General features: G+C 43.9%; 1 protein-coding gene across 1 annotated transcript in view; it reads right to left on the reverse strand.

Moving 5' to 3' along the window:
- RNF149 (ring finger protein 149) overlaps positions 1 to 23,941 on the reverse strand; it is a 47,929-nt gene that overhangs the window by 14,955 nt on the left and 9,033 nt on the right. The window lies entirely within an intron of this gene.

A 23,941-nucleotide genomic window follows, 5' to 3' on the forward strand; every position in this document is an offset into this window, starting at 1 on the left:
GCAGTAAAGCGAAATGATGTATATATTGATACAATATCTCGGCTAAATGTTTTTTTTATTAAATCAGATTGATGCATTTGATTTATAGGTAGAGCAGTCAGGGCTGAAGAAGTGGCTTCATGAGTAAAGACACTGACTCTGTACACAGTGACACAGAGTTTGTATTGGGCGACGCAGGGTTCAGATCCTTAAAGTGACGTGCTCAAGGTCACAAGGAGTTATCTCCCTGGGCCTCAGCCACCAAACATGGATTGTACACTCTACAGGGCAGGAACTGTCTATAAACATTCCTATGTGCCGTTTACTGTGCACTATACTGTAATTGTGAAGCGCTTTGAGTCCCATTGGCAAAAAAAGCACTATATGAAATAGTTATTAAGAAACAACGTTATTATTATTATGACATCAACATATCTAAATCTATATGTACACAGATGTATCAATGGTTAATGCGCCCGCTGATATCGCATTATAATGCAGAATATTACAGATTTTCTGTGATTCACTTGCAGTGATAATGTAAAATATCCCAACATATCCCCCATAACGCACCAGTGGATGCCACAACCTTTGGTACATCTGTAGTAATACTGTACTAATCACCAAGCTGCTTTCATGGGCTGAATTCTGTTCACAATCAATAGGGACAAGAGAGACTCTGAGCTCTAACAATCCATGTGACTAACGATCACCATCTAAATAACTGAGTGGGAGCTGAGCAAAACCATCTTGTTTGTCGAGTCTGTGTGGTCTAAAAAGCAATGTGAGATAAGTACCACAAGAGCCTGGAATACTGGGTGCTTCATGTGATTGTGTAGAACTGCAACCACAAGCTCAGAAATAAGCAAAATGAAACCAATATAGGATTGTGAGCTACTGTATAAACAAACAGCCCTTCACAATGACCTCAATGACAAACAATTCATGGCTCTCAGTAGCAGACGTCACTGGGGACTTTTTAAGATATCTGCACAGCAGGAGGGAACTGAAACTTGAATACATTCAGAATGAAACCAACGGAAAGTCCTCCTTTAATAAATAAAATATACACAATATGTAACTAACTGGAGTTGATGGATACAAATACCCCAAAAAAATCACCACACTAAAGTGATCAATATTAATACAGATATATATCTGTCAAGCATGTCTTCTGGCTTATGGGTCATCCAGATGCAAGTCCGCTCTCCAAGCGGGCATGAGGAAAGCAGATGTCTGGGCAGGTGCTCAGAGACCTCTCTAGACACAGAGGAACAGCTGGAGCCTTCCACTCTTGGCAAAACGATGTCACCATCGCCCTTGGGAAACAAACAGTGCATAAGAACCAGCAGAGCTCTCCATTTATGTACGTACGAACTATAGACTAGGTTAACGTAAGCATTAATTTCCTAATTAAAGCAGCTACAAAATGCCAACCAGACAATGTTAAACGTAACCCCTTCAGCGCTTTAAATTGTGCTGCTGTCCCTTCAGTCAGTGAGAGGGCGAAGGCAAGATCATTGCTTTCTAATATAATCCTATTGGTGAATCTATGACACATGGAGATCGAGGGAGGGAGAGAGGGAAGAGAAGCAGCTCAAATTCCATCATCCACAATGTTCTGGAGCATATCTGGGTTTGAAACTGGTACAGGACACACAATGTTGGCACTTTTGTGGGGTCCGTAGCTGCCGTGTGCTGTTTCCAATGGAGTGAGCTTCAAGTGTGCTGCATATAAACAACTGAATTGAGCCGTTTGTACAGTCATAAAACATATTGGCACATGAAATATTGATGGCAATGTTCTTTTCTCCTAAAGAATTTTTGGTGCACCCAAGCAGTGTGGTTACCATAGAAAAGTCTATAGGGATGCTTTCAGCACTGGCTGGCCTACTAGTGTACATCTGTAATTGGCTCAGATTTGGTTAATCCAGTGAGGTTCTCACTCCTATACTCCCTTTATTATTCCTCCCCCACCAATATATCAGCATCCTCCTATTCTGGTGAAGGAGAAAACTGGCAGAGCACTACTGCAGGTATCCAGAGAATAATAAAGGGGAGGGTGCGTGTCCCATAACAATTATTATTTATTGGTCATGGAAAAAAGGGCTCTTACCTTGAGAAAGCGCTCTGTGAAGCGTGAAACGTTGGTGGGGCTATCCTTTGCCCTTTTTTTCCATGACCAATAAATAATAATTTTTATGGGACACGTACCCTCCTCTTTATTATTCACTGGATACCTGCAGTAGTGCTCTGCCAGTTTTCTCCTTCTTCACAAGTTTACCCATCGGACGGAGGCACACCTGGGGACCCCTCACCTGTGGATCACATGGACGTTGCAGCACTCAGAGTGAGTCAATCGCTTGCTACATGTTTTCCTGTTAAGGACTTAATGACATTTGGTACATTCTAGGGTTGTCTTCATGCTCATTTCTCCCGGCTTTATTGCATACATTGGTGTCACTTTATTAGTGAGTTCATCATCCAGGATTTGTTACCCAGTACCTGTCTTCAATCAAGTTTTATGTCTAGGGGTCCCCCCACAAGTATCCGTTTATTTACCTATCTTACTGCTTTGGTCTTTTAGCATTACGCACTCACATGGTTTTCCTCCTATTCTGGGCCAGCTCTATACAAAGTCTTCTATTCACAAGGGGCATAATGCAGGGCCCTTCTAACACATCCCTCCAAGTCGCAATCTGAAATCCCAACAAGACTCATTTAACCTTTAATGTTTTCATTGGCTGAAATGAGCCCCAGTTTGCAACAGTAAAATAATAGCTAAAATGACCTTAGCACAAATGCCTTCGTGCGAGATTTAGGTCAGCCCATCAGCTTCTTCATGACAACATCACACATGAGACCTCTAAGTATTTTAACTTTATTACTGACTAACTGATATACCCGGCGTTGCCCGGGCGTGGAAGGGCAGGGAGCATGGAGTGGAAGGGCGGGGGGGGGGGGGGGCCAAAGGGCGGGGGGGGAGGGGAGTCGAAGGGCGGGGGGGGGGGCAAGGGGCGTAGAAGGGTGGGGAGGGCAAAGGGCAGGGGGGCAAATGGCAGGGAGGGGCGGGGGGGCAAACGGCAGGGAGGGGCAGGGGGGGCAAACGGCTGGGAGGGGCGGGGGGGGGCAAAGGGCAGGGAGGGGCGGGCAAAGGGCAGGGAGGGGCGGGGGGGGGCAAAGGGCAGGGGAGGGAGGGGAGGGCAGAGGGCAGGGGGGGCAGGGGGAGGGAGGGCAAAGGGCAGGGGACAAAGGGCATGTGGGTAGGGGGGCAGGGGGCAAAGGGCAGGGGGGGCAGGGGGCAAAGGGCTAGGGGGGCAGGGGGCAAAGGGCTGGGGGGGCAGGGGGCAAAGGCCAGGGGGAGGGAGGGCAGGGGGCAAAGGGCAGGGGGAGGGAGGGCAGGGGGCAAAGGGCAGGGGGAGGGAGGGCAGGGGGCAAAGGGCAGGTGGGTAGGGGGGGCAGGGGGCAAAGGGCAAAGGGCTGGGGGGGCAGGGGTCAAAGAGCTGGGGGAGGGAGGGCAGGGGGCAAAGGGCAGGGGGAGGGAGGGCAGTGAGCAATGGGAAGGGGAAGGAAGGGCAGGGGGCATGAGGCAGGGGGGTAGGGAGGGTAGGGAGGGTAGGGGGGGTAGGGAGGGTAGGGGGGGGCAAAGGGCAGGGGGAGTCAGGGACGCAGTAAATAACCCATTCCCCTGCGTGTACTCACCTTGTACACGGCTGCGCTCCTCTTCCTCCGGGTCACGGCCGCCCTCCTCCTCCACCTCGGGCTCCTCCGCGGCGAGGCTGACACGCTCCGGTGAGGAGGTGCTGTGCCTCTCGCGTGGAGAGGCGGAGACAGCCGGAGGAGCGCCCTCGGGGACGGGGAGCGGCCTGTGTGAGGGGAGAGCCGTAGAGAGCGTGCTGAGTGTGTGTGTGGGGGGGGGGGGGGGGTTAGCGGGGGGGGGGGTGAGCGAGGGGGTGAGGGGTTGAGCGGGGGGTGAGCGGGTGAGGAAGAGCGCCGGGTGAGGGAGTGGCCTATGGGTGGTGAGAGCCGTGGGGAGCGCTCTCGGGGATGGTCAGTTGGGGGAGCGGTCTATGTGAGTGGAGAGCCGCAGAGAGCGAGGGGGGGTGGTGTGTGTGTATGTGTGTGTTTTGGGCCGTCACTCCGCCTCACGCCAATGAGAGGTGTGCGGGGGCGGGTGGCCCAAGGGACCAATGAGATTTCCCCTAGGGACACAGGCCATACAGACAAACATACAGTGCTTTCACAAATATATAGTAGATAGTAGATTGGCTTTTAACCTCAGTAGCATTCTCAATCCTGACCAAATCTACTTACATATTGTCAGACCAGGAGCTTTGCATCTCTATTAACCACAAATAATTTAGCAAATCAATAAATAGCCAAAAATAACAACCTTGAGTCCTTGATGTCATATTAAAAAGTGTTTGTAACCTTGAGCATGGTGAATATAAAACATAAGGGAGCTAAAGGAAAAGGAACGCCCTTAAATAGTACTTTACATTATGAAGTAAGTTGCCGCACTGGTAAGAGGTTTGCCAATGCATCAAAAACAGCTTCATTATGAGCCACACAATGGCAAAAGCTATGGAATATGTATGCTATTATTATTATCGTTTATTTGTGAATCGCCAACATATTCCACAGCGTGGTACAGTGGGGTACAAAGCGGGTCTTTCTTTTTTGGAATGAGTAACAGGGACTTATCACTGTTGAGAAAACCCTTTTTTCCCAGCAGTCTTTAAAAGAAGTCTTTAAACCCAGCAGTGTACTGATTAATTGCACAGACAATCAACCATACTCCACCTGGCTGATTAGGACTGTGTTAGAAAAAGCCTGTTTGAGAAAAAGGAAGAAGATTTTCTTAGCCCACGACTATATGTTTGGGGTGGTAACTAGCTTAGCTACCCACCCAGTTAGAAAGGGACGGAGTAAAGGTGTAGATATTCTCCAAAGCGGAGTAGGCCTTTATTTGGTTTATTTTGACTGTTTTTGCCATGTTAAAGGAACAGATGCAATAAAGCCTCATTTTAGTTTCACCTTAAAACGGTCTCCATTGCGTACCTCTGCACACATCTCTTTTGTGTATACATAAACCGTTACATACAAGTGAGGACAAACATGCACAAGCAGATAGAGCGGTAATGAGGGCTTGTTCATGAGATCTTACAATCTAGAGGGAATGAGGGTACATTTTGAAACAAGGAGGTAAGGTGGCTGCTTATTGTAGGATAAGTTATGGCTCAGGTAAGAATATGGCCCAGTCTAGGGGGCGGGGGAGGGGGGGGATTGGTCTAGCCACACAGCTGGTCCCAGTGGGGTTGGAAGCTTAAGGGAGTTGGATGTTAGAGGTACAGTATGGCAAGTAGGTTTCTTTAAAAAGGTGAGTTTTCAGGGCATTTTTAAACATCTGAATGCTGGGGGGGAGTCTGATGGTGCATGGTAGGGAATTCCAGAGAGAAGGGGCAGCAGGGGAGAAGTTTAGGAGTGGTCACTAAGATAGGGAAAAGAACAATCACAATACATATTAGTGGGCCAAGCAGAATTATTTTGCAAGCAGAATACAAGCTATTTCCTCTGCCTGAGCTTTTTTCTGTCTCTCCGCCACACACCCACATAATTTCAAATGGAGTAATAAAGAGGACACCTTTGCTGCCTGAAGGCTTTCAGTATGTCTCCTTGCATACCGCACAGGGAAACCTTGCATTTGTGTTGCAGATCATCATGGCAGGGTGAAGTTACTGAGGAAATTCATCACAAGTACCCTCATATTAGATACATCTTCGCTTGGGAATTTCAGTATAGAATCCAGGTGAAAAAGAGAGTCCAATGTTTAGGCACAAAGTGGAAGGCACCTGTGCTACAGATTTCTGCCCCCCAAAAATGGGAGTTATTTATTAGTCTTTCAGCTGAAAACTGGCTAACACTATTGCAAAAGAATACAGTAAGTCCTCGTTTTACGACACTTCGCTTTACGACGAATGGCTTATCCGACGCTGTCCAATGCATCCCTATGGCCGGTTTTACGACGCCGAAATGGCCTATCCGACGCTCTTACAACGCTTTGCAAAGTTGCAACATTATGTCAATCAGAAAGCTGCAGTCAGGGAAATCATCCAGATCAGTTTGTGTGAAGGTTTAGTGGTGTATTTATGCCTTTAAACATGTCTAACAGTTTTATTATACAGTTCTGGATTCAATAAATAGAATCTTTACATCATAATGTATGTGTGTGCAGCATAATCTTATTGTTTGAGTAAAATATTTTGTGTATTTTAGCATTAAAAATGCCTTCAGGAACGGAACGTTTCATTTAAACAGTGTTCCTATGGGAAAACAAGTTTCGCTTTACGACGCTTCGCTATCCGACGCCATTTTGAGTAACGCATTGCGTCGGATAACCGAGGACTGCCTGTAAAGAGAAAGATCCCATAGATTTTAATGGCATTCCCTTTCTTTGATAAATAAGGTGCCCCAGTTTTCCAGCTGGAAGACTACTTAGTTAGACCCCTAAAACCCAGTTGTGAGGTCACTCCCAAGAAGGTGAAATTGCAGTACCAATATAAAAATGCTCTCTGATAATTCTGAAACGTACTGTACAAGAAAATGTAATGTACATGCTCCTTCTGACAATGGGCCAGGCTAAGGCCGTGTTCATACTGCGCGACCGCGCGCAGTGCGAACAACAGGCCGCACCTCTATGAGACAGGCCATAGAGCTCGCGACCGCACACGATTAAGCGCAATGGCGTTTTCAGCTTACCAAAATTCGTGATTTTGTCACGCGACGGCCAGGTCACGCGAGCAGTTCAGCCAATGATGGCAAACTGCTCACGTGACATCACGGCCACGCGTCGGCCATGCCTCCGCCACGCCTCCCCGTCACTGGAGATCTCAGGCCACAGATCGCTAGGCCGACCGGCGCGTGACACCAATGGGCGCCCACTATATCCGAGGCCTAACACTTTCGCAGCCAGAGGGGACTACAATGCATTGCAAAATATTTGCCAGCCTGATACAAATGGAGTCAGGCAGTTAAGGATAATGATTCCCTGTTTCCATCAACCAATCTTTAGATCAACACAATGTAAAATGTATCACTCAAAACATTGCTTTTATCTGCTGATGTTTCTGTACTAGTAAGCACTATCAATACTAATGTAATATAATGCAAGGAATGCGCACAGGGCATTGCTCGAGTTGTTTGAAAAGATTGCATCATCCTTCAGCTGAATGGATGCAAGCCAGGTACGCCCAGCAGCATTAAAGGCTGCAGCAGGCAGTTCCACTATCAAAACCCCTTTGTTTCGTTTTTCCTTATTTTTACATTGATTACATACTTCATGTGAAAGCCTTCTGCGGTTTTCCTTGGTGACACAACATCTTAGGGAGACTCCTAAAATGGCCATCTTTGTGATTTGCATGGTGCTATTAATATAAAGACAATTTTATTTATTTATTTATAACATGTTTTACCAGGAAGTAATACATTGAGTTACCTCTCGTTTTCAAGTATGTCCTGGGCACAGAGTTATAACAATACATGGTTACATTAAGAACAGGGGTTATACAGCCAATTCACATACATTTCATGGACAGATGGAGTTGGGGAATTGGGTACAGGGGATAAAAGGGCAGGTGAGTTTCAGGTTGAAATAGAGAAGCTTTAACATCAGCGAAGTTTTTTGCAGTTGGCTTCTGAAAAGCACAGATGATACAGACAGTGAAGAGAGAGAGGGCCCCAGTGGTCTTTCAAAAATAGAAAATGTATTACAGTGCGATCGAAACTGTAAAAATGTTAATATTTTTCAAAGACCACTGGGGTGCCTCTCTCCCCAGTCTCTGTATCATCGGTGGTTCCGTGAGTAGCGGGACTACTTTTGCTGAGCACCCGTGGAGTCTACATCTGGTTCCGTGAGTGCACTGTTACTTGGCCTTCTAAAAAGCACTGCCATCTTCAAACATTCTCTGTGGCACCACAACCCCACTTTGCTGGCTATACAGGGCTATGTTTCTGGCAACACGACAAGAGTAAGAGGGTGAATCAGTATATATGTTTTATAACTTCAAAATCTCACTCACTTAATTGCTTTGGATATTGCTAACAATGTTAATAATTTAAAGTGACCCAAAAATATTAAATGCTATGTGCTTGCTACACCATGTAATCTTGAGAATGGTCTGATAGTGGACTGAAAGATTGATTGACTATAAAAAAAAAAACTTTTTGATTTCCTTCATAACACAATGAAGCAATGCCATAGTTTTTCTCATCCTAGGAAATTAGACAACGAATACCAAGAACTACAGATCAGTCTACTTCCAATCACACAAGATTTATACAAATACTCACTAATCGGTTGCAACAGACTCTGGACGCTGTCCAGCCTAGAGAAAAGGCGTGAATTCACAGTGGATACAACACAATGGACACATCCAAGATGTACATGAAATGGTTTCCTTCATTAATGAATATGATTTACCACTCATTAGGATTCATAGAGTATGAAAAAGCATTTGAATCTGTCTACAACTTAAATGCAATAAGACCCCATGTCACCAGAGATTTCCACAGCAACACAAATCAGAGAACTCGCTGAAGCAAGTAAGAACGTGAGCCTCCATTTGTATCTCAGCAAGACCAACATGGTATTCAACAAATGTGTCAACTCTACAAAGATTGAAATAAACTAGGAAAAGTCAAAGACTAATGTCTACATTTGCCAGCAAGGATCAATAGATGGGAACCGTTAGAATTAAATCAATGGGAGAATGAAGATGGAGCGCATTTTGAAGAAACAAGACAACCTTACAATGGAAACGTCATGTACCTCAAAAGGAAAGGGGTTGAGCAATATATTCTGCCTGTGCTCACATATGGATGTGAAACTTGGACTCTAAACGTGAAGATTCAGATGTTTCATACAACTCAAGGGAATATATAGAGATATATGCTGGGTATTACCCAAACAGACAGAAAAAATAATGAATTGGTTTAGAAGGAAACTAAAGTATGTTACATGATGACATCGGTGAAGGAATTAAAATGGCAGTGAGCTGGACATATCGCAATAGGAAATTATGATCGTTGGACAGAGATAGTACTCGACTGGATTCCAATGAACAACAAAAGACTTAGACGAAGACCCAAAGGTAAGATGGGCGGGTGAAATTAGGAAATATGTTGGAGTAATGTGGAGAACAGAGGCACGCAACAACAGTATCTGGAAGATCATTTCTAAGGCCTTCATCCAGCAATGGCCCGACGGGGGCTGCAGATGATGATATATTCACATACAAAACTCAATATTAATATTTGTATTCAGGAGAATAAAATATCAATCTATGGGGTCACTGTTGAAATGAATGAGATTTTAGCCAAATGGATGAGAATTGTGGTCTGTGTTAAAATAGATTCAGCGCATTTACTGTATGAGCCTGTACATTTGAGACTGTACATTTAAGGAGGCGGAAAATACCTTTTTTCAAACTTCTTAAGACTTGAAATACATAACTATGATGTGATTTTGAAAATTGATTCTATCCTAAGTGATAAAACACCTCTAAATCAACCCTAAACAACAACTCAAACTTGTTTCTGTTATGTTCAAAAAACTAATGTGTAAACCAAAATTAGGTGATGTTCTTTGCACATATGCTGTTATGTTGATAAAATAGTTGAATACTGTATTAGGTCCAAAGTCACACAAAATCCACCTTTTGGATTGAGTTAATCTGTGAAGTGTTGTGTGAATTTCACAGCTAAATTACCCACGAGCTGTGAATATTACTCATATGGGAAACTGATAGGAAGCAGATCTCTTAAGGCCTAACTAAGTGTTAATATAAATTAAGTGATAGCTAGAAAGGCATTTCAGGGCCCAGTGTATGAAAAGGAAAAACACTTTGATCATACAGCGTGGGCTTGGGGAAATGTAAATATTTGATCAGCATCTGCTTGCGCTGTAAGAGTCACGGAGTTCACCTAATGTGTCTAGGTAAGTGGAATAGGTAAATGTATCCATATCACTGGCACTGTACGCAAATTCTCGAACCACTGTGATCTCTATCTTGTTTTCCAAAGCCGCTACCTAATACTACGTAAGAGCATTAGTGTTAGCACAGACAGAGAGCTATCATATTAATGGATTTCCAAATGACCGGATAAAATACAGTGGATTCAACAACTGATAGCCAGGCTAAGATAACTTATACAGACGCGAAGCACAATGAAAGCAAAGTTCCATAAAACCTCTCCATGTTGCTTTTTCATTTTATACTAAATGGATCAAATGTTTCCTTTTGCTTTATTTTATACTTGAAGATACCGGGAAGAGCAAAAGACAGACCATGTTTCAATTTACATCATGCATGTTAATAGAGATAATGAACGTGTAATTTACCCAACTGTAATTTGAACAAGGGTTATTTGCATGCAGATGTAAGGATTGTTCTGGGGGAGGAGGGAACATACACTGGAAAACCTCAGAAAATGTACATTGCTATGATGACGATGATGATACTCTGTAGATGTATGCTATTTTAAGTTGCGTTTCCTGTAAGGCATGCTTGAAATTATACAAAAGGACAGTGTTCATTTTTTTGTTGTTGCAGGTTAGATGTAAGGAGTAAATTCTGCTTTGTACATCACAACTTAAAAGACATCAGTCCAAAGTGATCTCAGATTTTTGACCAATGAAGGCCAAGAAAACCGTAGGCTTTGAATCTAGAGGTATTAAATAATTCATTAATCACTATGTGGATTGACGGTGGTCTAGTTAACTCTAGTAGAACAATGACCGATTTAGATTTCCTTTTCCCATCACCTCCCATATGCTGTTTCATTTTGAGTGTGTGGGTGTTTAACAGCTTTATTATATTTAGCACTGATAAACACGGAATTGCTTCAGTACTTTTTTCCCCCCCCATCCGCTAGATTTTAAATAGGCTCAATATATTTTATATACTGTGATTTTAGTCGTCATATTGTTAACGGATAAAATAGAAAAATGTTGACACAAATCTGAGGCTTTAAATATGTAAGACGCCCCATACCTGAGAGCTTATACTTTAGCATAATTACAATGCATATGTTATGTGCCAGACCAAGTCTCAGCCTGCCTCTTGTTTGTGTGTAAACATTTGCTTTAAATAGCTGCATCTGCTTCATCAATAGCAGAACAATTGAAACATCAATGCAACTCCCTCCCTGGAAGCTGCATGGAACCTGTGATTTTATTTAAATGGCTTCTACCCTTTTTATCATCTAACATGTTAAATGGTTTCTCAGTCTCGTTATTTCACAAAATTATCACCAGTCCGACTGCTTCATCATCTTTGATCCCATGCCGGTTCTATCATTTTATATTAAAACACAGACACACACACACACACACACATTAAATGGATTAAATATCCTGACCAAGCTCAAACTGCTTTCAAAATGAAACAAAAGATATGAACGGTAGTTAATAGGAACTTAATCTGAATTTGTAACAATTGGTCACAGTGAAGTTAATACCAGTGAAAGAGGTAACGGGCATAAAACAAGAATTTGTATTTATTTTAGAATGTGACCTTCCTGTAACTTTCCCAGCCTCCTACTCTTTTCTCAGGCACAAATAAAACTCAAAGGAGTTGCACATCTCTCCGTGACTGTGCCTGTCAGAGGGTGGCATTACTGTGTACAATAGGCTAATTTGGTGCCCCCCGTTGCAGAGCGTAGAGTGCTGTGTAATTGCAGCACTCTGCTACAAACAGTCAAGCCAGTCTATGGTCTTTGCAGAAGAGCCCAGCCCCCTATATGGTGATATATAAGTGATCACCAATATAGAATGTGCAGGCATACCCCGCATTAACGTACGCAATGGGACCGCAGCATGTATGTAAAGCGAAAATGTACTTAAAGTGAAGCACTACCCTTTTCCCACTTGTCGATGCATGTACTGTACTGCAATCGTCATATATGTGCATAACTGATGTAAATAACGCATGTGTAACAGGCTCTATAGTCTCCCCGCTTGCGCACAGCTTCGGTACAGGTAGGGAGCCGGTATTGCTGTCCAGGGCGTGCTGACAGGCGCATGCGCGATCTGCCGTTTGCCTATTGGGCGATATGTCATTACTCGCGAGTGTACTTAAAGTGAGTGTCTTTAAACTGGGGTATGCCTGTACACAGTTTGCTATTTGGACATATCCCTTCATCCTGTTCTCCACGGTTGCATCTATGAATGTTTTCAAAGCAAAACATTAGAAAGGTTTATTAAGGGATGTAGCAGCATAAATACAAATGTACTTTGGCGTCATTGCTCTATTCTTTGCTCTCCTATTGTGTTATGTCTAAGGCTACGGCCTCAGTCAGTGTGCGTGCTCGCGCTGGAGCGCCTGGCGGCGTCCACCTGTTTTTGCAGCGATCAGTGGACTTCTGATTGCTCGTGACGGGGGGTCAGCCATGAAATCACGTGGCTGGTTCACCCTCATTGGCTGAGCCGCCGCAGAGACGTAGCCATGTATGTATGTATGTTTTTATTTATATAGCGCCATTAATGTACACAGTAGTAATATACGTGAAAGTAGTCACGTGACAATCTGATACAGTTCGATAGTTAGAAAGACAGGTAGGGTCAAGCTTGCTGTTTTTGAGTAATGGTATAACGGTTGCATGCTTGAAGGAGGATGGAAAGGTACCAGAGTAGAGGGAGGAGTTAAAAATGTGTGTCAGTGTAGGGATAATAGTAGGAGCAAGAGGTTTTAGGAGATGGGAGGGAATGGGGCCATGAGGGCAAGTGGTAAATGGGGAAGAGGAGATCAGCAGTGACACATCCTCCTCTGTGACAGCGGAAAAAGAGTCAGAGAAGGCAGGAGGAGAGTTAGGAAGAGGTGTAGGATGGGAGGAGGATACAGAGGGGATGTCCTGACGTCTGGATTCCACCTTTTCCTTGAAATGGTCAGCAAAGTCCTGAGGTTAGATGGAGGAGGAAGAAAAGGCAGCTGAGGGTGGTCTGAGTAGGGAGTCAAAGACAGAGAAGAGTCGGCATGGGTTAGACTTGTGCGTGTTGATTAATGAAGAAAAGTAGGTTTGTTTAGCCTGAGAGAGGGCAGAGTTGAAACCGGATGGCATAAATTTGTAGTGAAGGAAGTATGCGAGAGTGTGAGATTTCCTCCAGAGGCTTTCAGATGAACGCGTCGAGGAACACAGCATGCACGTGTGGGAATTTAACCAGGGTCTGGGGTTAGAATGGCGAGAATGGCAGAGAGAAAACGGGGCGTGTAGATCAAGAGAGGAGGATAGGGCAAAGTTATAGTTCTTGATCAGGTTGTCAGGTTCTGGAGCAGAGCTGAGAGAGGGAGGAGCGTAAAGTGGAATCAAAAGCTGGTAAGTTAATAGAACGCAGGTCTCTTCAGAAACAAGGGGTAGATGGAAGTGGAGAAGAGGAGGTGATGGTCAGAGAGAGGAAAGGGGGAAATGGAGAAATAAGAGAGAGAAACGTTTTTAGTGATAATCAGGTCTAGGTTGTGGGCATCCTTGTGGTGCTGGCTGGAGTCCACTGTTGAAGACCAAAAGAAGAGGTTAGAGAGAAAAAGCGGGAGGCCCAAGGGAGAGAGGGGCCATCAATGTGGCAGTTGAAGTCCCCAAGGAGAATAACAGGGGAATCGTGTGACGTCTAAATTCGTAGACAGACTGAGAACTCACCGGCCAAAATGGTATAAAATAAAAACAACTTTATTAAGCTACATAAAAAATGTTCCTTGAGAAAGCGCCAGTGACGGCGTGAAACGCGTGGGAAGAGCTTTTTTCACATGTGGATGTAACACATTTTTTATGTAGCTTAATAAAGTTGTTTTTATTTTATACCATTTTGGCCGGTGAGTTCTCAGTCTGTCTACGGATTTAGACGTCACACGATCCCCCTTCTTTGTACTGTTACTGTTCGGATTGGATACAGATGCCGACAGAGACACAGGATCTACACTGTTCCTGCGTGGCCAAGAGGAGAGGGGACATGGCGACTTATCGTAACAGCGTATTCAACGCCTTACCTGTCTACCGAGTGTTGGGATTTATATGCTTTATTTAGCAACTTATACACTTCAGAGACTTTTTTAGTCTGTTGTTGGCTGATTCGCTCCCCCACGGAGGCTCCCTACAACTCATTTACCGTGATGATACTTATTACCAAATACCTTCTGTGCAGGTTTAATGCCATGTCACACCTGGTGGATTTTATAACGCACTTTAAAGAGAAAGAAATGGAGCAAGATAGGAAGAAAACGTTATACGTCATGTCCCTGTTAACTCACACTTCACAAATTGAAGCCCGATATGCACGAGACTAAACTGGAGCAGTATAAGAACTGAAGTGCATTGATGCAATGAAGCGCAAAGAGAACATTTTACTGTGTGCTTCACTTTTGTTCCACAATTGCCTTAGTGCAGGGGTGCACTCAAATATATAAAACCTAGCAGCCAGGCAGACTTTTTAGGAGCCAGAAACTTGCTGACGGAGGTTTTTTTGGGAGGGGGTGTTGTTTGTTAACCAAAGGGAGGGAGGGATAGGAGAATGTTTAGGGTGTTTATTGAGCAGGATGGAGGGAGTTTCTCAGGGGCAAGACATAGTGACAGAGACACACACACACAGTGACAGAGAGACTCAAGGGGGTAAGAGTAGCCACAGAATGGGGAAGAGGGAATAGTTCCATGAAGAGGTAAGAATTGAGGTGAAGGGGTTGTGACCCTCTGGTCTTTGCCTGTCAAAGGAGAGAAGATCTGTATGCTTGTTGCAGCACTGCACACGGTCTCATTGAGCTGCCAGGCACTCTCCTCCTCTCTCCCTAATACTATGATGCAGACAGAAACATGGCTGGAAGAGGGAGGGGAGCGTGGCTGACAGCTCCCTGAGAGACACACACACACTCCTCTTCCCTTCCTACCCCAGTGCAGCTCTAATGTCAGCATTGGCAGGAAACAGGGAGTGCCGGCCGACATATGCAGCACAGCTTTAAGCGTCAGAGGTAACATTTTAGGCACACAGTAATTTTTCATGCAGTACAAATGTAGTTAGCCTTGCAGTTTTCGGCGCTGCAACCGAAACGTAGGAAAAATCTGTTTTCTTCCTCCCTTACCATCAGTATGAAGACGGCCTAATGCAGGCCTAGTCCTAGCGGGCCGCTCCAGGGGTCCCAGGTATTCCGAAACTGTGGCATTTCTTTATTGAGCATAGCTGTAAGTTTATCCATGGCCATGACCTCGTCTATTCTTCTCAACACCGTGTTTCTCGCTGGGGCTTTGGTGTGTTTCCACGCCGCTGCTATTGAGCATCTGGCTGCGGTTAGGATAGCTGATACTAGTCTACTCAGGGGGGTGGGGGGGCAGGTCGTCTATGGGTTTGCTCAGCACGAAGGTCAAGGGGTCCAGGGGGAAAAGAAGCACCGTAGTTTCTTGTAGGAGCTTCTGGATCTTTGTCCAGTACCTCTGAATCTCCAGACATGACCACCAAATGTGGGCCATGTCCCCCTTTTGGCCACATCCCCTCCAGCACAGGTCGGGAGTGCCGGGGAAGATCTGGCTCAGCCTAGCCAGGGTCAGGTACCACTGGAATAGTATTTTACATATGTTCTCTTTTGTCACTGTACAGATTGAGGTCTTTGTGGCCAACTCTCAGATATCCTCCCACTCGTCCATATCTATCTGTACATTGAGGTCCTCGGACCATTTTTGCATATACTGGAAAGTACCACTCTTTTTAAAGAAAATTGGATTTATTTCATAAAGAATACCCCCTCTCTGTTTCCATAGTATACATATTGGATTCATCTTCCTAAATTGCAGCCCCCAGGCAAACCCCCTCCCAACCCCCCGACCCCCTCCAATGCTTAATCATTGTAGAAGCGACTTTGATACTGGTTTAGGCCAGTATTTTCCATACCAGGAGAATTACATAACCAATTTTCTTGCGTAACTGATGTTTATACAAAAAGTTCACTAGATTAGCTGTATAACAGTGCTGTATTCATTACAGCAAACGCACCAAAGAGAAGGAAATAAGTGACTTGGCACAATGAATATTAAGCTTCCTCGCACTACATGTGATTTCATATCCATTTGCTAAGTCCTGGGACGGCATTTAATACCATAAATTATTGAGGGAAATGAAGCTTTCTACTTTATAAGTCAACATCTCTGTATTTGCAGTACTGACACAAACAAACACATACTCCATCACAAACCTCCATAATAACCTAGTTAGAATATTTCCCTGTTCCTCTTTCATTTGACTTAGTCCTCCGCTCACATATCCAGTCCTGTGAAAGGCAGAACAGAAGACGAAGAGCTTGCAGTTTAATTCTGGTACGACAGGACAGCAGCTAACAGAGTGACCTGCCTAGTCATACATTGCTAGTTTTACACATACAGTAGTTTACTTTCCATGCTTCAATATGTTGTTGTGAAAAAAACATAACGTATTAAGATATATATAAAGAAGCACACAGCTTTTGGCCAATTCTGTCTACACATTTAGTAGACTGATTACTGATTTTAGTCTCGGCTCCCTTGTCTTTAAAGCAGCAGTCCACGCTGCCGTTTGCGCCCCATCCCTTTTAATATGTGCATCAATACAATCCACACAATGATAAGTCATTAGCGAAGTTGCCGATCCGTTCTGCTGTGACCGATCGGTGAAGATTGGTCTCAGGGGTTCACTAAATGGCTGTTAGTGCAGCAAAAGAGGACCAAAGATGCAAAGTTCTGTGGGGAAGATCACGTGACCAGTCACTAGATACAATTGGTGCACTGCTGGAGAAAGGGTAGGGCTCAAAAAGGGGTGTGCTAGAGCCTGTTTCAGAAGAGGAAGGGGATATGACTTTGTAAATGGTTGCTATAGAAACAAAAAAATATAATACATTAAAAATGTCATTCATAGCTGTTTAAAAAAAATGCTACAAGTATTTTCTCATAGTAAAGAACTGATTTATTTAAAAAAATAAACACATGTAGGATATTGCTTGGACTGCAGCTTAATGCTCCTTTCTATCTGAAGCTTTATTTTGTTATTATTCTGTTGCCTTTTGTCCTTACGATCACTGCTTGGAGTCTGATCAGTGGATTCACTAAATTTTTTGTGAATAAGCATTATCACTATATTCCAGGTTCATCACCTGACCTCTTCATGACCTTTTATTTTAAAAATTATTATGTTAAGTTAAAAAGACACTTTGTTAAATTATTTTAAAATGCCACATCTCCCTGTTTTCTGCATCCTGCTCTCATTGTGTATATATTTTGCAGTTCATTATTATATTTCCTGCTACAACTTTCTGTGAAAACCTTGTTTCATTTTAGCTGCTCTTCTCTAGACAAAGGAGAAGTTCCCCCTCTGAGTACCCCCTTTTTTAAATTAGGTATGCATGGGGTCCCTTGAGTTGAACAGAGTTCATTTCAGCTCCAGGGACCCCCTTGTTTCCCAAGATACATACTGTACCGTGCCAATCAGGGCACGATCGCAGTGAAACTCCCATTGACCTCTATAGGAATGTCAGTGCATGATTGGCACTAACGCAGTTTAATTAAGTAATAATCCCCGAAGAACAGGGCATAACTGGCCAATAATGCCCTGGCTGGAAGAGTTGAAGGCCCAAGGCGAAGCCGAGGGACTTTAATCCAGCCAAGGCATTATTGGCCAGTATTGCCCTGTTTTTAGGGGATTATTACTATTATAGGGTATTTTTGTAGTCATATTGATTTTTATCAGCATGATTGTCTACATTCTTATGCTTTTGCTGCAAGTTTATTAAAAGGAAATTGTACATACACCCAGCCCCCTCTACACACACACACACACACACACACACACACACACACACACACACACACACACACACACACACACACACACACACACACACACACACACACACACACACACACACACACACACACACACTCTGCAACCCACCTCTATATACACAAACACACTATGCAGTCCCCCCTACACAATGTGCATTCCACCTCCTCTACACCCACAAAACACACTGCAGCCCTCCTCCACCCTCTACACTCGCAAAACACACACAGCAGCCCCCCTCTACACCCACAAACACTGATACACACACACCAAAACACACTGCAGCCCTCCTCCACCATCTACACTCACTGACACACACACACACACACACACACACACACACACACACACACACACACACACACACTGCAGCCCCCCTCTACAACCACAAAACACACTGCAGACACACACCAACAAAACAAACGGCTGCTCCCTCTATATCCATAAAACACACCAGCAGCCCCCTCTACACCCACTGCAGCCCCATGTAAACCCACACACTGCAGACACACACACACGCCACTCTGCACTCCTCCTCCACCCACAAAACACACACTGCAGCCCCCCTGTGCACCTACAAAACACACACTGCAGACACACACAAATCAACAAAACAGACTCTGCCACCTCTACATCCACAAAACACACAACAGCAGCCCCCCCCTCTACACCCACTGCAGCCCCCTGTAATCCCACCCACTACAGACACACACACCAACAAAACACTCTGCACCTCTCCTCCACCCACAAAACACACACTGAAGACACACACACACTGCAGTTCCCCCTCTACATCAACAAAACACACACACACACAGCAGACACACACCAACAAGACTCGGCTGCCCCCTCTACACCCACAAAACACACACCAACAGAAGACACACACATTAATAAAACACTGCTGACCCCCATTACACCCACAAAACACACACACGCCTTTCCCCTCACTCTCCTGTGCGGAGCTCTCTGCAGGCACGGTGGGGTGGAGTCAGTGCCTTGCTGCTGCCTCCTGTCCAATCACCTCCCCTGTCTGAGAGCAAATTTCACTCTTTGTGAATGAGAACTAAAAGCTGATTGGCAGTAAAACTTGTCAGTGTGCCAAAAATTCCGGCCCATTACTGATTGGATAATGCCCGGAATTTTAATCAATCAGAGAGCAGGGATTTCAATAATGCCCGGAATTTACCAGCTTTAGACTATAAGGTACAACAACAGCTATATTCTCCACTCTTCCCATGACCTTCTGGAAATGTGGTTCTAAGAGCTGCACAAAAGCATCATAGACAATGTATTGCCAGTTAAAGTTACGTGCCATAGTTACCCACTACTCTTTCTGTTGGTGACATATTTTCCCACACAACCCATAATCCTTCTGCCATGTCACATTAGTCAATTTTAGATGATTTCATATGATTTTTCCTCTCCATTTTAACCACCCCATGGAATATCCAATTTGCAGCAGAAACTGCTTCAATCCAATAGCAATGTCACTATAAGGACACTTCCAAATCTACCTGTACTGTATAGTTCCCAATGGAGTTGTAGTACAAGCTTATGGTTTGTGGTGAACGCTCTCTACACATTAATTTATACTACACATAACAGTTCTTTACTTTTTAAACCATTAAACCACAGGTCGTGACAAATTATGGTGATTATTAACAATGCAGCAAAAAAAAGCAACACTTTTTTTTTTACATTCTTTTTTGGTTTGCCATACTAACACTTTTGTTTTCTCATTAAATACACTCCCTCGGTAACAGCAGTCTAAGTATACTAAGCTCACTTATACGGTTTATAATTAAGTAATAGTCACTGAAGAATAGAGCAGGGGTGCGCAAACGTTTCCCCGTGCGCACCCCTGCCTGCTCTCCTCTGTGCCTCGCACCCCTCCCCCCAAGTGTCAAATGATGCGCGGGGTCATGTGACGTCACGTTGCCATGGTAACGTGACCTCACGTGACCCCGCAGCGTCATTTTCCGCTGGGTTATCAGGACGACGCGTCGCTGGAAGGGAAGTCCCCCGGGATTAAATTTAAATTCCTGGGGGGAAAGCCCGGGACCTCTGTAACTGCTGCTGCCCCCCCCCCCCAGAAAATCAAGCGCCCCCCAGTTTGTGCACCGCCGCTGGAATAGAGCATTAACTGGATACTGAGATGTTAGCTTGACAAGTCGTTACGTTAAAATACAGTTAAAGCACCATTCCCAATAAACCCCAACATGCTTAAGTTATAGTAAGGTGAAATAAGCACCTATGCTCTACATCTAGCACAGGATCGTGGCCATCTGCACTACTTACTTCTGTGGTCACAGGTTAATACCATGCCTCTCAACTTCCATTAGGGGTCCACTGAGAATGCTTTACTGAGTGTTTAATAACTGATGCCTTTTCACATCTAGACCCCAAAGCCATTCCACAAGGCACAAATTGTGATGTGAGGAAACGTCATCAATGCTGCTGAAACATGCTGATGGGCATATGTATGGTCTAGCACAGTGGTTTCCAACCTTTTTGAAGTGAAACTTGTTTCATGGCAGTGCCATCCCAATAAATCTCATAGGGAAAAAAAACTGCAAATTGTCCCAAAATAAATAATGGAAGTGACTGATTACGCATGTGCAGAAATGTATTCTGCGCATGTGCAGAAGCATTGCTGGTATTTCGCGCATGCGCACATACATTCACGCTACAAATCTGCTACTTACCGGTCATCAGGGCCAAGGTCACGGCACTAGGACTCCACACACACCTCACAGTCCCTGCAGTCGAAACGTGCACTCCTGCACCGGGCCGGGGCTGCCCGAGTAGGCCCTGCCCCTCCAAAGCACAGTACCGCTGCGTCTGAGATCAGATCATTGTAAGGAACCCCAACCGTCTCTAACAGCGCATCTGATATCAGATCATTGTAAATTCTTCTGTATTTGGTACAATTTAAAATTACCTGAAAATGACAGGAAACCCTTTAGGGATGCCTGGGGAACCCTTGTAGAAATACACTGGTATAGCACAACATACAGAGGCGGATTTCAAAACCTGCCGACCCTAGGCAAAGCTGTTGCGGCCGCCTCCTTACATGCCCCCTCCTCCTTGTGAACCGCAGAGTCGACGTCACGCACGGCATCACGTTGCCATGGTAAGGCAACGCCATTTGACGCTGCGGTTCAGAAGAAGGAGGGCGGCAGGTAAGGAGGCAGCCATAACAGCTAAATGACTTTCCACCAGGCTCGATAAGCTAGAGTGCATGGCAAAAGTAATGGGGGGGCAGACATTTTTGCTGCCCCCATATTTTGCCGCCATATGCCCGGGCCTAATGGGAAATCCGCCATTGACAACATACGAAGCTGCAATAGTTACTATAACAATCATGGTCATGTTCACAAAAACCCGCAAATATATTGTAAGTGAAATGTGAAATTGTTGCGAAATGTTACAATTAAACATTAAAGAGGGTAAAAATCAACTTTATTAAACTACATAAAAACCAAAGAAACAAACAGTGCTAACTACTCTCTCACGCGTTTCACGCCCACTGTGGCGCTTTCTCAAGGAGTACAGAGGTGGGGGAGGTCAAGGGTATTTAAACCTCTCCCCATCATGCAAGACAGCTGTTGGTAATGATTAACTATACCTTGCAAAACACAAAGAATAGATGAAAGGAGAAGGAAAGGAAGAAAAAAAGAAAAGAGGAAAAAAGAAAAACCTAAAGACATGAATAAAACATTGGAAATATGACAAGGGTAATAAATGTATAAATAAAGAATACAAGAAAAATCGAATAATATAGGTTGTATTGTAGTATTGGCGTCCTTGTTATATACAAAGCGACCAACTGAGTGAATGAATTAATCCACTCAGTTGTTGCCAATGATATGTATTAATTATCAAAGGCAAAGCATAATAATCATAATAATTATAACATAATAGATCTAACAAATAAATAAATAAATATCCTAAAGCAAACAACCATAACTACTGTAACAAACAATAACAAGCTTAACACATATAAATATATGTGAGATTAAGTATTGTAGGAATAACCTATGAATGAAAAATGAAGAAAAATAAAAGGAGAGAAAAAGGAAAAAGAAAAAAAGAAAAAAAAGAAGAAAAGAAGAAGAAAGAAAGAGAAAGAAGAAAAAAATGATCAAAACTGACAGATAATAAATAATTAACAAAGGTGAGATAAATGTGACTGTGGACGAGTCCTGATGTGGTGTAATGTAGTCACACTGAGCGGTGCTTTATGCTTTCATGAAGTGCTGCTTTCAGTTACACATTTACGGCAAATCTTTACAATTTCCATTCCATACACACACTTAAACATGATGTCTCTCTAAGAGTCATTCATTAAACAGCAATAGTGGTGATCGAGGCACGGTCACCATTAACTTCAAAGGCAGTTTCCGTGCGATAGTGTCACGCACACATCCAACATTATTTATCTCCATCAAAAATCAGCCCCTGGAAACAATGTCTGCTTTGCTCGTTGTCTATGCCTGTATATACTTCTTAGCTGCATACAGAATTAGCAAGAGCTTCATGGTGAATCCCACCGACACGTGACAATTCATGATCCAACCCATATGCCTGACTGGCACAAAAGGAGTTAGGGGAGAGCCAGATTGTCCAACCCAGTTGCCATTCAGACATGCCGAGTCTTGTTATGAATGATACAGGCAGTCACCACCAGTCTAAGTTCTTTCAAAACTAAAGCTGTCTCACATTTTAATCTGGTCTGTAACTGTTACATTCGTCTATAATATATATTATCTCTTAGGCTGAGTCCCCGCTGGTGCTGAGCTCGCTGAGCTTGGCGTGGTTACATGCATATATATATATATATGCATGTTCCCGCTCACGCGATGCGCGCGGGCACACACGCTCGGCGCTTTAGTAAACACATTTTTTAAACTTTTCCGCTTGCTCGATAGCCCGCAATGCGCCCCCTCCCCCGCGCGCGTGCCCGCAAGTTGCAGGACACCCGGCGCTCATGCTCTAAGCATGAGCACGCTCAGCACCAGCGGGGACTCAGCCTTACTGTGCATGCAATGTCTTGTATATAATGTATACCCTGATCACTTATGAAACTAGATATTTGTAACCATGTATTATCTGGCATCCTAACTCTGTGCCCAGGACATACTTGAAAATGAAAGGTAACTAACTCTCAATGTATTACTTCCTGGTAAAACATTTTATAAATAAATAAAACAAATGCAGGCAGCCTACAAGATATTTCTACAGTCACACAGATGCTTTCACAAACAAATCTTCCACCCAGCCCATTAGAACCGGCACTCCCACTTACTCGGCAATTCGGAGTATGTGGATCTGTGATAACACAAATGAAAACCTTGGCATCCAGAGCAATTTATGCTGTTGGACTTTTTCTTTATTTGAATATTTTTTTTTTTTAACTTTATTTGATCTTAGGAGGGCCACCGGACCTGAATAAAAACTTTGTTTTTCTAGCAATTTATTGAACACATTGGGCATCTCCTAATAGAAAGCGGTAACATCATCTCCCAATACTGTTACGTTGTCTTGGCAGCTTGAGCGAGGCTGACCTCTCTAATCAATGCTTTTCTACCTGTGGTCTCCCCAAAGCCTTTCAAAATATCCTCAATGCTGCTCTCTCCTGCAGCCCATGCATTTGCTATAACTACCAGGGGCTTATTTTAAATACAGGTCCAGTCATTGTTTAATCCATTTTAGAAGTATATATATAATTCCTCAGTGCCGAAATATTACAATGGTGTGAGACTGCTTATGCTGCCCTTGCAGCTTAATTACTTGGTCAAAAAAAAAGACAAACTCTATGTTATTTTAGAAACCAATATTTCCACTGCAGAGTAAATAGGATGCAGGAAAGTTATTTTTAATTGCAATCCTTATCCTGTGGCCAGCACTGTGTTCTATAAAACAATACACCCCAGTGTATGTCTCACTTGAAATGTTTATAGTTTGCCACAGACAACAGAGGCACAAAAAGACTAACAGCATACCACACATGACCTGCATTTGAACCCCTGTTCTTCACAAACAGCCTGGACTACCCTTTACCTACCTCACTAATGCAGTTACAATGTCCTGTAATAATAATGGCACAATATGGTGTAT

The sequence above is a fragment of the Ascaphus truei genome, chromosome 3 (genome assembly GCF_040206685.1).
Source record: "Ascaphus truei isolate aAscTru1 chromosome 3, aAscTru1.hap1, whole genome shotgun sequence".
Lineage (NCBI taxonomy): Eukaryota > Metazoa > Chordata > Amphibia > Anura > Ascaphidae > Ascaphus > Ascaphus truei.